Source organism: Camelus bactrianus, unplaced genomic scaffold (assembly GCF_048773025.1).
Source record: "Camelus bactrianus isolate YW-2024 breed Bactrian camel unplaced genomic scaffold, ASM4877302v1 HiC_scaffold_34, whole genome shotgun sequence".
Taxonomy (NCBI): domain Eukaryota; kingdom Metazoa; phylum Chordata; class Mammalia; order Artiodactyla; family Camelidae; genus Camelus; species Camelus bactrianus.
Genome location: NW_027413949.1, coordinates 6,711,240 through 6,726,082, shown reverse-complemented (window position 1 = coordinate 6,726,082; position 14,843 = coordinate 6,711,240). Strand labels below are relative to the sequence as shown.

The window sequence follows — 14,843 nt, the reverse complement described above, 5'->3', positions numbered from 1 at the left end:
TTTTCTTTAACAGAGTGCGTTCTTGTGTCTTTTTAGACTTTTTAATTCTGCTAACTTATTCCAAGAGACTTTCTGACACTGATAGTAAATAAGGGGAGAGGCCTTATAGTAACTGTGCATCTTTTATGTCAGCACAGTGCGCTTGCTGATATGATTTTACATTAGATTATAATATAATTATTTTATTTGATTTACATATATACTAATACATATTTTATATATGTACACACATATATGAATATCTACTAAATGCCATTAATTTACATGGGGTGGTAGCTGATAACATGTGTTCTTTCTGACCACTGGCTATACTTATGTGTGTCTAACGTACTTCTTAGAACAGATGCTAGAACATCACACCTCTCATTATACAGTATTTAAAGGTTATATTATATTTTACTTATTTTTAAACACTTTTTATTAGGTAATATTCATTTTACAATGTTATGACAAATTCCACTGTAGAGCACAATTTTTCAGTTATACATGAATGTTCATATATTCATTGTCACATTTTTTTTTTTTTTGCTGTGAGTTACCACAAGATCTTGCATATATTTAAGATTCCACACATGAGTGATCTCATATGGTATTCCTCTTTCTGTTCTGCTCAACCTAGAATAACATTCTCCAGGAGCATCCATGTCTCTGCAAATGGCATTATGTTGTCAGTTTTTGTGGCTGAATAGTATCCCATCATATAAATATCCCACGTCTTTATCCAGTCATCTGTTGAAGGACATTTTAGGCTGTTTCCATGTCTTAGCTGTTGTAAACAGCGTAGAGAAATCAGCTGAAAACCTTATGGGGGTTCCCTTGTAACTCACTCTTTGTTTTCCTCTTGCTTCCTTTAGGATCATTTCTTTATCCTTGACTCTGGCTATCTTGATTAGGATGTGCCTTGGTGTGGGTCTGTTTGGGTTCTTATTTTTTGGGACCCTCTGAGCCTCCTGTGCTTGGATATGATTCCTTCTTTAGGTTTGGGAAGTTTTCAGTCATGAGTCCTTCCCATAACTTTTCAATCCCCTTTGTTCTTTCTTCCCCTTCTGGAACTCCTATTATGCATAGATTGGCACAATTTATATTACCCCATAGGTCCCGTATATTGTTTTCATTGTTTTTTATTTGTTTTTCTCTCAGCTGTTCTGATTGGGTGCTTTCTGTTGTCCTGTCTTCTAGATCACATATTTGTTCTTCTGTATTTTCTAGTCTGCTTTGCACAGCCTTTAGGTCAGCTCTCATCTCAGCCAATGAGTTTACTAATTCTACTTGGTTCTTCTCTATAGTTTCTATTTCATTTTTGACATAGTTTATATCCCTAAACCCTATTTTTTTTAGTTCCTTCAGTACTTTGATCACTCTTTTTTTGAAACCTTGATCTAGTAGGCCATCAATGTCTATTTCCTTGATCATGCTTTCAGGGGATTTCTCTTGATCTTTTAATTGTGAGTGGTTTCTCTGCTTCTTCATATTGCTCATATCTCTCTGGCACCGTGGCTTAAGGAGTATCAGTTATGTACTTAACCTGGAGATGGTGTGCCCTTAATGATTTTATTGACAGGTCTTTGTGTCTTTGCCCTGCTTCGTGAACTCAGCTTGCTGTTTCATAGGCCTTCTGTTGACGCCCTCATCTGTGCTGCTCTCAGTGGCTGTTGGCTAGCAGATTGTGCCCCATCCTAACACTAGGTCAGGAGCTGAGCTCTTAACCGGTGGGCGGGCAGCTCACTCCCCCTCCTGATGCCACAGTCAGATGCTGTGCTCAGGGGGAGGCAGGTGGGCAGATCACACCCCATCCCAGCACCATGGTCAAGTGCTGTCTTCCTGCCAGGAAGGTGGGTGGCTGCCCACCTGCCCTCTCCTGGTGCTGGAACTCTGCTGCTCTGTGCAGCTGCCTGCTCTGCCTCAGGTAAGCGGTCTGTAGGTGGGCTCGGGGAAGACCATGGAACAGCCCTGCCTACACTCTGTGCCAAATCTGAGCTCCTTGTTTCTCTTGGCAGCACAAGTTCTCTGAGGTGTCAGGGTAGAAAGATCCTCTCTGCCTCGGGCAATAAACAAGTCTGAGTCCTGCCTAGGATGTTGTGGAGCCCCCACGTGCAGATTCAGGCCTCAGCCCCGCCCCCGTCCAGGCACTATGCACAGGAGGAGATGGTAGCTGTGGCTGAGCCCTGCCTCTCTTCTTGCGAGATGTGCCAGTAATGGCACAGGTCTGAGGAGACAAAGGCTACAGCACACCTCCCCCAGGGCACATGCCTGTTTATAGTTTTGTTTACCTTCTGAGTTAAAATTTACCTGACAATGAAATGTATAAATTAGGCTTCTGAGGTTTATCCTTGTATCAGTAGTTGATTCTTTTTTATTGTTAAATAGTATTCCATTGTTTGAATATACTATCATTTGTTTTATCCATTCTCCTACTGATAAATACTTAGGCTTTGGGTATCTTTTTTTGCAAGCTAACATTTTTTAAAAAAATGCAAATATAATATACATGCTTAAATGTGAACACATCTTAAGTATGCAGCTCAGTGATTTTTCACAAAGTAAACACATCTATGTAACCTTCATCCTGTCAAGAAACAGAACATTGCTGTTCCACTTTGGGTTTTTTCCCAGATACTACGGCACACCTTTGATGGACTCACCATCATAAATTCAGCCACCATGGATTGGCTTTTTTGCTTTTGAAATTTTTGGTCCCGTACTTTCCACTCAAAATTATGTAAGATTCATCCACTAGTGTTTTCTGTAAACTAGTATATTTATTTTTATTGCTTTAAAGTATACAACTTGTATGCATGTGCCACCACTTATGGTTATATATTTATTGTTGACAGGTATTTGGGTCCTTTTCTATTTGGGGCTATAAGAAATAGTGATTATGAGAATTTTCTGGATGTCCTTTGTTGCTCAGATGTAGAAGTTTCTGAAGGGTACACACATGGGTTACCCTTGGTAATAGGGTGTGTGTGTGTGTATGTATGTGTATGTGTGTGTGTGTACATATATATACACACATATACATATATAACTTTCATTCAAAAAGCCTATTTCCAAAGTATTTGTAAGAATTCATATCCCCACTGGCCATGTGTAAGAGTCCCCATTGCTTGTTGCCCTCAGCAATGCTTCATATCACTTAACAACTAACTATTCTAGTGGATGTCTAATGGTGTTCCAAGTGTGGTTTTAGTACGTATTTCCATTATTACTAAAGAGGTCAGCCTCTTTCCATAGCTTATTTGGATTTTTTTTTTGAAGCACCTGTTCAATTTTTTTGCACATTTTAATATTGAGGTTCTGCTTTTTCTCCACTGGTTTTTGTTCTTTATATGCCCTAGATACAAGTCTTTTGTTGGATATAGGTATAGCAAATATATTTTCCCACCATGTGGCTTAGCTTTTCACTTTCTTAATGGTATCTCTTGATAAAAATAATTCTTAATTTTATTGAAGTCCAACTTAAATCTCTTCTTTTATGTTTAGTGCTGTGTCCTGTTTAAGAACTCTTTGCCACTTCAAAGTCATTAAAATATCTCCTAAATCATTTTCTAGATGTTTATTTTGGTGGGGGATTAGGTTATTTATTTTAATGGCGGTACTGGGAGTTGAACCCAAGAACTTATGCATGCTAAGCACACATTCCACCTGAGCTTTACCCTCACCCAGATGCTTTGCTTTATGTTTCAGGTTTGTTAGATTTATAATCTATCTAAAATTACTGTTCATGTATGGTACAGGGTTTAATTCAATACTGTTCCATTGGTCTATATGTCTAACTTTAGGTAGTTATCACATAGACTTAATATTGTTTTATAATAAGTCCTTTAACATTGTTCTTTAATATCATCTTGGCTATTGTTGGCCCTTCACGCTTCTCTATGTATTTAGAATCAGCTTGTCAAGTTCTACAAAAAAACAGTAACAACAATTAACTTTTGGGGATTTTGATGTGCACATATAAATCTTCGGATCAGTTGAAGGGGAACTGACATCTTTAAAATGTCGAGCCCTCCAATCCATAAATTTGGATTATCTCCCTTATTTTTATCACTGCTGTAACAAATTATCACAAATTTTGCAGCTTAAAGCAACACAAACTTATTATTTTATGGTTCTGTAGGTCAAGTCAGGAACAGGTATCACTTGGCTAAAAATCAAGATGTCAGCAGCGCTATGCCCTTCTGTGGGTCAAAGGAAGAATATATTTCCTGGTCTTTTCCAGCTTCTAGAGTTCACCCACTCTTCTTTACCCATGGCGCTTCCTCTATCTTCAAATCTAAAAGCTTTACAGCTTTCTAATCCTTCTTCCAAAGTCATATCTTTCTGACCACAGCTGGGAAAGATTTTCAATTTTTAAGGACTCCTGTTGTTAGACTAGGCCCATGTAGATAATCCAGGATAATCTCCCTGTCTCAGAGTCCTTAACCTGATACATCTGCAAAATCCCCTTTGCCATGTAAAATAACATATTCACAGATTTCAGGATTAGAGCATGCATATAGTTAGGGGTCAGTGTGGTGCACTATTCTGTTTATCAAACTGTTTAACATTTGACGCTTTCTGACAAACGTACAAGATAGAAGATCCTGATCATGTTTAGAATGTTTCCTCTGCAAAATATTGGGCACTGAGTTTATTTGAAAGGACTGAAAATAATACTACCACAGGAATGTTTTCCTAATTCTACTGACATTTACTTACTTTATACTTAAATACGCAAAATGGTCAGCCAGGAGTGGGATCTTGGCAAATAAAATAAAAGTATAATTCAAGCATTTATCACTGAATTTACTAGCTAATTCTATTTTAGTAACAGACAGAAAATAAAACAGTTTAGAGTAAGTGCTTACTTTTATATTAAGTGAAAATAAAGTTTTAAAAGCATGTCTGAATATGGGATAAAGTGAGCATCATAAAATGCAATGTTAATATTTAGTACATGCAAATCTAAAACTCCCAATTTATAAACAAGTTCATACTGTGTAGCACAGGGAATTATATCCAATACAGTTTTGTAGTAACTTATGGTGAAAAAGAGTATGAAAATGAATAAATGTAAGTTCATGTATGACTGAAGCATTGTGCTGTACACCAGAAATTGACACAACATTTAAACTGACTACATATATATATATATATATATATATATATATATATATATATATATATATATTTGAAAGGACTATATATTCCAGGAAAAAAATTAGATTGATAACCAACAAAAAATCTGTCAGTAATATAATTCTAGAAACACTGAGACACAAAACAATATCTCAGGCATACATCTGTTTATAGAGTCATAGAAAAAATAGTGCCTATGCAATTCCCTGATAAGTATGAGAAATTAGGAAAGGCAATATAAAAGTTCAAAATGCTTTGCTATGTAAGAGCTTCAAGATGACTCAGACACAAACTTAAGTGGTCAAAATGTTTATATAATTAATGATAACTTAAAGTAATTGAGGGCATCATTTTGAATGAGATAAAGATAGCTGCTCAATTTTCATATTACTAAGCAAGTCATTTCTGTTTGCAGTATGTTCATATTATTTTTATATGTACTTATATTTTATAAAGACATCAACTTAGATCCTGGCTGATAACTGACAGTGGAGCAACTGATTGATATAAATGGGTATCATAGGCTTATCAGATTTCATATGCTTTAAATATACATTAATTATTAGCTGTCAGGAAGAGTTCAATTTTCATTTATTCTAACATAGCTGTGTCACAGGCAGGTTACTCTGTATTTACAATGGAGGATCATGATAGATATAAAGATATCAAGCCTTATTGATCTTCATAGGGGTGCTTTTATAAGAAAAGGAGAATAAAATACGAAAAATCTAAAATACTCCTTTTTTTACAGTGTTCTAACAGTTTTATCTTGATTTTTTTTTTACTGAGTTATAGTCCGTTTACAATGTTGTGTCAATTTCTGGTGTACAGCACAATTTTTCAGTACTTTATGAATATACGTATATTTGTTTTCATACTTTTTCCCCATGAGCTACTACAAAATCTTGAATATATTTCCCTGTGCTATACAGTATAAACTTGTTTATCTATTCTATATATACTGTCAGTATTTACAAATCTTGAACTTCCACTCTGTCCCTACTCACAACCCTCCCCCCTGTAAAATACTATTAAATCAACATATATTTATGAAGAACTATGAAAAATGGGAAACTATAAGTTGTTTCTTTAAATTGGAGCAAAGAGAACTACTTTAACTGGGAAAATAGTTAAAATATGGCAAGTTTTATGATTTCATGTTCACCCCTGACAGCTTTTCTTTCCTCCTTTCTCCTTCAATCTTTTTTGGGCCTTCTAAAGAATTAAATTAAAAAAAAGAAAAAAAAAAAAGAAAATTAAGAAACAGCTTTGCATCTAAAATAACCTCCTAACTGGAAAGATTGTATACTTTGTGAAAAATTTACAGCTGCCGTCTTATGATCTTTGTCTCTGTCCACACTGCCTTACTTGTTAGGAAGGGTCTTAAAAAAACAAAGTAAAGAAAAATAGCAAATTATAATGGCTTTTACATTTTAAATTCTTTTCTATGTGTTTACAATCTGCTGTATCATGAGTTATTAAGATAAACATTATCAGCTATACTCTACTTTCCTATCATGCACATTGTGACTCTGAGAAGCACGCACGCTCTAACTTACAATCTGCAGGTGGTGTACAGGTTAATGCAGTTCTTTTGACAATATATGGTTTTGTAGTCTAGTTGTCTAACTACTACATAATGGAAAAGATGTAGAACTACTGGTACCACTGCCCTCGGTCTCTGTCACCTACCTTAAACATACCTGGAAAAGTAGATTCAAAAACTCATTGGCAAGAACATTTTTCACACTCCAGATCTGATATTCCTCTAGAGTTAAGATGGCCATTCTGAAAGAGAAACAATGTTTAAGAATATCTTAAATCTTCATTTTCTTATATTATTTGAATAAAATCTGTTTTATTAAACTTGCAACGGTCATTTGTCTGAAAGAAAACTAATGATTTAATGTAGATGCTATGTGTTCATCTAAAAGTAGGCCAGCAAAAATAAGTTCAAAACTAACCAAACTCTGAAGTAGTGAGTCATAACGTGGGCAATTTATCACCAAAAATCTTCCTCCAGTAAGACCTGGGAAATAACTCACAGTATCTTCTGGTTCAAGGTGAAGTTTACTAACAGAACCCACAAAAGGTTCTGGGTAGAGAAAAAGGACTATTTACTGACTTTGAAAGCATCTTTCCAAACTCTCTGGATTATGCCCATTGACCCTAATAATTTTCTAAGATCTTCTTTAAAACACCTGGAAATATCATTAGACTTCTTAAGAGATTTAAAAGAACTAAATATATATAATAAATGAGTATCTATATTAACATTTCCTCAAAATAAAATTTAACATTACTTTCACAAGTTGAGTAAAGTGGTATTTTTTTTTTGGTGTCATAGTGTACCAAAAATTACATTTATATACAGTAGACATATTTCTTGGGAGGCAAAAATATAACCAAATGCTTCTTACTTCATGTTTTGAACAATCACCTTAACAATCCTAGATGAATAATAATGTTCTTAGCTTTTATTACTTAATTATATTTTTATTATCTAACGATTTATTATTTAATGATTCTTAGTAATATTTATTATTAATGATATTCATGTATTCATTCAATATATAATACCACTTATTATAAGAAAAGATTTTAAAGCACTGTGGTGGTAATTATTATCTTTCAAGATGCAACTTCCATTAAAGTATATTAATACCAATGTAATGATACAAAATAATGGGTAATATTGTCACAGTCTAGTTACCAGTGAATATGGGTAATAGGTTTGGTTGAAAGGTCCAAATTCTATTCTAAATTTTTACCATTTCATTGTTATGGTTACACGGAGATGGAGCAGCTAAATGATCTTTTTTTTAATGTTCAAAAGTACAGCCATAAGAAGAAACTCAGACTTACATAAAAATAGACAGCAATGATAACCTCCATACTTATCAAACACCCAGAAAAAAGGTGATGGAAATTGTATCTCTACATAAGGTATTTCCTAAAAGAAACTTTCCTATGTTTCTGTTTTCATATATACCAAATAGAAATGGCTACCTTACTTTGGGCAGAAAAGTAAATGAAGACGGTTATCTGAATTGCCAAACAAAAATCAAGCCCTGAAAAGTTAATTTCTATTATTTATTTCTACTGAGTGTCAGTTAATAAGACTATGATGATTTCTTCTGGATTTGTGATTTAAAAAAATGTTACTTATTTTTCTAAGCCTGTATAAGAACACTATGGTCTACATCCTACCATCTGCTACTTGGTACATGTCAAGATTTGAATAGAAAGGGTCAAATTAACTCATATGTGTCTCACATATATGGATTATCTTCAGTTTCACATAGACATTAAGGCAAACCAATTATAATATCTTCAATAAATGTTGTGAAACTAAAAAAATTCAAGGACTTATTCTTTGTAAAGTACATGCTTGTTTCTGCTATTATACACTTATTCTGGCTGCTATTAAAGAACTTAGGACAGACCCTCACCAATATTATTGAAAAAAATTTTTAAAATATATACACCACCCACATTGAGATAAAAAATAATTTCCATCATCCCAGATATCCTACGGTCCTTCCCAGTTAAATCACCCATCTCCTAAATCACTATTGTAACACTTATTGACATTAGTTCTGTCTCTGTTCTAGAACTTCATATAAATTGAATTGTACAATGTGTTCTTTTATTCTGTGGCTTCTTTTGCTCAATATAAGCTTTGTCTTACCATAATGTATTAAAATGGGAGAAGTAAAGATTATAAATTACAGATGGCAAGGGCTGTCTCTACTTAAATTTTATAAAATGCCTAGCTTATAAAATATAATGTTTTTATGTAAATAACACTTAATGGAGTTGTTTAAAGGTGGAATGGGGTTTCCTTAGGGGCAACTTGGAGGCACTGTAACCACAGGTCCAAATAAGCATTTAGCAGGGATGATGTAGAAGAGATTCAAGTATGTATATGTAAGGTATGTATACCAATTTAGAATATAATGTATTTTTAGAAAAGAACAAACTAATCTCTGCTAGACTCAGCTTTGTGGTGTCATGTGCATTCTATCTGTCTTCTACAATGTTGGATACATCCACATGTAATTCCTTTAAAACCAGAAACCCAAGTCAGTAGTTAGGAAAGAGAAGGTATCATTTTTATTAGCCAGTAGCTGAAGTATAAAGTATTTTCAGTCAAGTTTTTTTTTTAATTACAGAAATAGATTGCTTCTTTACCTTAAAGATTATGACAATTTTCCAGTGGTTTCATTTTTTTTTACATAATACATTCAGTTTATTAAATTTTCTAAGGCAAATTCTCTTCCCAATTTTTCATCTTTGGCTATGAATATTTTGAGTAGCATAATATAGAACCTGGAAGTAGTAAGAAATCTTTTTCTCAACCTCTTTTAAAAAATTCTTCACTCTATGTTCCTGTTGGAAGTTTACATGCAAGAAGATGTATACAATCAGACTTTACCAGGGTATCATCGGTGCAGTTGTCCTTCCAGACCTCTAAATGTGCAACCACGTGTCTCTCAGGTCAACCCTAGAGAGAACTCCATCACGGTCAACATCAAATACCTTGAAGCAAACTAAAGAAAAGAAACTCTTATGGAGGGAAATTACTTTCATACTCTGAAGTATAATACATTTTATTACAAGCTGCCCTAGTAAAATTACTTAGTTCCTCAAACAACTACATTCTGGATTAAGTTCTTATTTGGAGGACACTGTATCCTTAAACTCCTTTGAACTTGTAGGAATTCCTGTACACTTCACAAGTCTCTCTCCTTATATCATTAGCCAGCTTAGAGAACTCTATCCTTCACTTAAATCTAAAGTTAAATTTCTTTCAAACTGAAAAAGGGCCAAGTTACTATACAATATCTCACAGATTTTGAGAAGGTAATTCAAGCTTTTAAATTAATTTCTAATATTTAAAACTGATCACTTCAGAGTTGATTCTTACAATGCTGAAAGTATTCCATCTATATTAAGAATCAACAAAAATCTGGTACAGTCAGCCCCCTGTATCCATTGGTTCTGCATTCACAGGTATAAACAGTAGATCAATATATAACTTTCCCAGAAAGTTCTCAAAAGCAAGAATATATATAAGTATATATATAACTTTCCCAGAAAGTTCTCAAAAGCAAAACTTGAATTTGCTATTCACTGACAACTATTTACATATCATTTACATTTTATTTGCAAACAATTACATTGTATTAGGTATTACAAGTAACCTAGAGATGATTTAAAGTATACAGGAGGATGTGCATAGGTTATATGCAAATACTATGCCATTTTACATAAGGACTTGAGCATCCATGGATTTGGTATCTGATGGGGTCTCAGAACCAATCCTCAGCAGATAATGAGAGATGACTGTATAAAGATTTTACCTCTCCAGTGTAATTAATGTGCACCCAATATTTTTGCCTAAGAACAATTTGAAATATTCAATGAAGTTTATATACAACAAGCTAAAAATCCGAAATATCAGCACTTTGCTAATTAACATCAATATCAGCAAAATTGCTAGTTAGTCTAGTTGGTTAACTTCCACTAGTCCACTGGCAAAAAATAAATATAAGAAAAATTTAAGACAATAATTAACCTAAATTCAGGAACAAAGACTTCAGCCTCTTTAATACCAGAACTTTAATGTGAACAAATAATCTATCACAAAGCCAGGTTAGAGTAATGGTATACTATCAGGGAAGATAAAAGAAATCTAAATTTTTAAGATTAAATAATTATCTAGTTCACACACCCGTGTAATAATTATGCTATTAAATTAACTGAGTGCATCACAGTGCAACATTACTAAAGAATATTGAACTATTAAGTATCATACCCAAAATATGCAGTATTTGTGAAGCTGTATTTTAGAAAGATGCACTGATAATGACCCTAGTGAATATATAAGAATTAGTTTCCAATTAAATGTAAACTGCTGCATTTTCCTAACCAAATATGGTTAAGATTTATTAATGTAATATGCTTATAAATTATGCTATAATATTTTAGCTAGGTTTAAAAGATAAATTTACTATTTAATAAAATTGTTTTATCATAAATTTAATTTTGCTAGTAAAATATCAATATACACAGTGATAGAAAATAAGTTGGAATTCAAGTTAAGCAAGACAAATTTACTATATAGACTACCAGAAAATATTTTCTATATGCTTAACATTTTAAAACACATCATGACTGATGTAGTTCGTTTGTCATGAATTGTACATTCATCTGGAAAATCAACCATTATTAATAACAATTATCTTAAATTACTCCACAGTAAAAAAGAATAGATGATTGAACCTTTACACTGACCTCAGTAAAACCTGAGCAAGAGATTGCTATTTGCCAAAGGGATGAAAATTCAAGCCTTAATCAGATGATTTTTTACATGAATGGATGCTAATATTTTTCTCTGTATAGCTTCCAAATTTTGTGATGTTTAACACACTTACATTTCTGTCTTTCAGCCAGAGGTCCTCTGCAACAAGCTGATAACCCACAGGGTATCTCCTTAAAATCTATGTGGCTGTCATGATTTTCACCAAAAGCATTAAATAAACCTGTAAAATAGGAACACAGAATAAATCACAGCCAACAAACTTCCTGTTAATAATGACATGCTTATGAAAGGAGGCATGACTTACATAAACTGACGTAGTTTTTAAAAGTTATCAGTAGTTTCCACTGTCTTAGGAAGTTTTTTTTCCCCCTGGCATAATTATAACCAAAATTTAACTTCCTAAAAGAAAATACTATCATTTAGTGTTTGGTTTTGTCTGCCTACCTGTCTCTATCTTATATTAATTCCAAAAGTCAAAAGTGATTGTAAAATGTAAAAAATAAAAATATATTTCAAAAATTTAACTGGAAAAAAGTGAGAGACCACAATTATCCTAATATGGAAAGACTAAGAAGAAAAAGGAAAAAAGAAGAAGAAAAGTTGAACTCTATCAAAGATATACTGTGTTGTTATTAACAAGCTTCATACAGCTCCTTCATGAAGCAAAGGAAACTAACACACTATGTTATAAGAGAAAGAAATTCTGTACTGCAGTCTTCATTGTGCCACTTAATCTGTATAAATAAATATATTAAATTTCAGAAATAAAGGGCAATTTATAATCTAATCCTGTGGTTTTTAAAATTTTCATAAAAAATAAATGGAATCATTCTGTTTTCAAATGAAATGATTTCTCAATCTCTAATTCTAAAAAGGTAAAAACATAACTGCACTGCTGAAGTGGAAGCTCTGTCTGTTCTAGCTCCCCTAACAAATATTTTTAAAACACACTTTAAGCCTGAAGAATACAGACTATTTCAAGTATCTAATTCTGTGCCCACAAAGAGCAGAAAATTGAAGCTAAGAAGTAGTTAAATGACTTGCTAAAAGTAAGAAATTTTTTTAAAAAGGTCTGAATCAGAAGCAGAACCCAAGCTTTCAGATTTCAAATACAGTTTTTGTGATTATCACCCACAACTACTCCTTGTAAACCTCATTTAAAATATATATATATATAGTAGTGAAAAGTTTAGAGCTAAGTGAGGACCTTAGAGATGTTCTAGTCCAGTGGTTTCTTAATTATTCAAAGGTGGGGGAAGGATACAGCAGTGGAACTTTCTTCTATTTAAAAGATATACAATAGACACTCCTCATCTGAGGAAGAGGTGGGATCATGTGTGGAAGCTAGAGTTTTGCCTATTCAGTGTCCACCACCCTGACCCTGCACCAGATGCTGAGGCACCGCACTGGAGCACAGTTTCATAATGATTGTCTTGGTCAAACTGATTTTATATATGAGAATATTCAGGTGCAGAAAGGTAAACCGACTTACGCAAGGCTCCAAAGGTGGAACAAGGCTCACGTGTTTAGCAAAGAACATTTGTAGAAAATAGAAGGATTCCCACCTTCACTCAGGGATGGACGAATTGGTGGTGAAGCCAATGGGCCAAATGTCTCTAAATCAAATCATCCAGTTCGGGATTGAGCCCTCAGCAACCAATAGCATTTCTCCAGATGAATGATGTCTGATCCTTGCACTAACAATCAAATAAAACAAGATTATAAAATCTCACTCTTCTCTTCTGGACAATTAATTAGTTCATCCTGATAATGTAACTTCTAAAGATACAATTTAATTTCCCAGTTAAACTGTTAAAAACCTACCTAAAACAAAAACTCTGAAAGACAAATATATTGTATCTAAAGTGGCATGAAAATTAAATTCAAATTAACATAAAAGAGGCTTTAAAATGGGAAAAAAATTTGCAATTTCCCATTAAGCAGGCTGTTTAATTCCAACATGTAAAATAATAAACTAAGATATTTATTTTTTGCTTCCCACTCTTTTATCTGTATTCACTTTGGTGATTTTAATCTCTATCTTGGATTTGAAAATTCTTGATCATAGTCTCTCCTGGCTACACAGGTAACACACTAATAGCAGAATCTATGTTTGAGTTACCCTGTCACTATGGTAACCACTTACACATTTAATACTTATTAAATAAATGTACAAATGGGATAGACTTAAGCTTCTCCTTCTTGGCCGTAAAATTCTTACTTCCCCTCCTATAAAGGCAAGAGCCTCCTCTGTAGGACAGAGTGTAAATGTATCTCCTGAGAAGGATTCCCAAACAAGGGCTGTCTTTACAGCGTGCTTTTAGATAAGATGTTTTTATGGGACATTTCAATAAAAGGATCAAGGACCTAAGCTTCCCAGTATGATGGGATTTGTGATGGGCATGGGAGGATGCTCACTTGGGAGGATGAGATGTTAAAGACATTAACAGTGAAAAGGACAGGGCAAGATGAAGGGCGATTGGGAAACAGGACCACAGAGATGTGACATCTACTTCCCACTGTCATCTAAGTGATACCTACTTGAAAGAAACATTTCTACAGTTAAATTCTATAATGGGGGTTATTTAAATGAAGCACACATATACTCAATGAGTAGATCACATAATTTTTAGAGATTCAGAGTACTTTTTACATCAATAATTAGTATTTATAAATTCCTGTGTGCTAAATAAGTATGTGGAATTATTTTCATTTTGCTTTTAGACTTACTACAGCTTAACCTATTCACTGCACTGATACAGAGTAATTTTTCTAATGAAAAAAAATGGTAATGTACAACCTTGTTAAAGATTCTTTAATTTCTCCATCACCAGATTTATGAACATTTAGGCCTATTTGTCAGGCCCCATTTCTTACCAGCTTTTTCACCAACACCTTACATTTAGGTTATATTGCATTACCCAGAGGTCGGGAAATGTTCTTTCGCACATCCATGTCTTTATTAGGTCCTGTGTCCTCTGAGGAGAATCATTCTCCCCACTTTCACATCCTTCCGTTTTACAGCCTAACCACTAATCCTTCTGTAAACACCTTCTAATGCTTTCCAACCTCACCAGCTACACCAGGGTTTTAACTTCTCTCTTCCGCAACTGTCCTCCACTGTATATAGTATCCAATATTCAAGTAAAGTATGAGTCCTCATATACAGGTCTGTGGCCTCCCTAGATTATAAAGTATTTGGATTCAGAAACCTTGTCCTTTTATCACTGTAGCAGCTAGAAATCATTTCATAGGACCTGATACATAGTAACCACACAATAAATACTTGATGAATGAATGAATGAATGAATGAATGAATAGCCAGAGCAATCTTCACAGCCAAGGCTTCCCCATTCCAGCTCAGTATTCTTTCTTTTTTCTTTTTTTAGGTTTA

The 14,843-nt window shown here is 33.7% G+C and overlaps 2 long non-coding RNA genes across 2 annotated transcripts; both read right to left on the bottom strand.

The window, feature by feature from the left end:
- Positions 1-557: 557 nt before the first annotated feature.
- Positions 558-7,831, bottom strand: LOC141576789 (uncharacterized). The gene is made up of 2 exons (XR_012505211.1): positions 6,825-7,831; positions 558-766 (listed from the first exon to the last, which is right to left on the bottom strand). It is a non-coding gene; the product is annotated as an uncharacterized LOC141576789 (long non-coding RNA).
- Positions 7,832-8,032: 201 nt separating this feature from the next.
- LOC141576790 (uncharacterized) lies at positions 8,033-13,534 on the bottom strand. Its single transcript, XR_012505212.1, has 3 exons — positions 13,015-13,534; positions 11,562-11,669; positions 8,033-9,674 (listed from the first exon to the last, which is right to left on the bottom strand). It is a non-coding gene; the product is annotated as an uncharacterized LOC141576790 (long non-coding RNA).
- Positions 13,535-14,843: the final 1,309 nt, after the last annotated feature.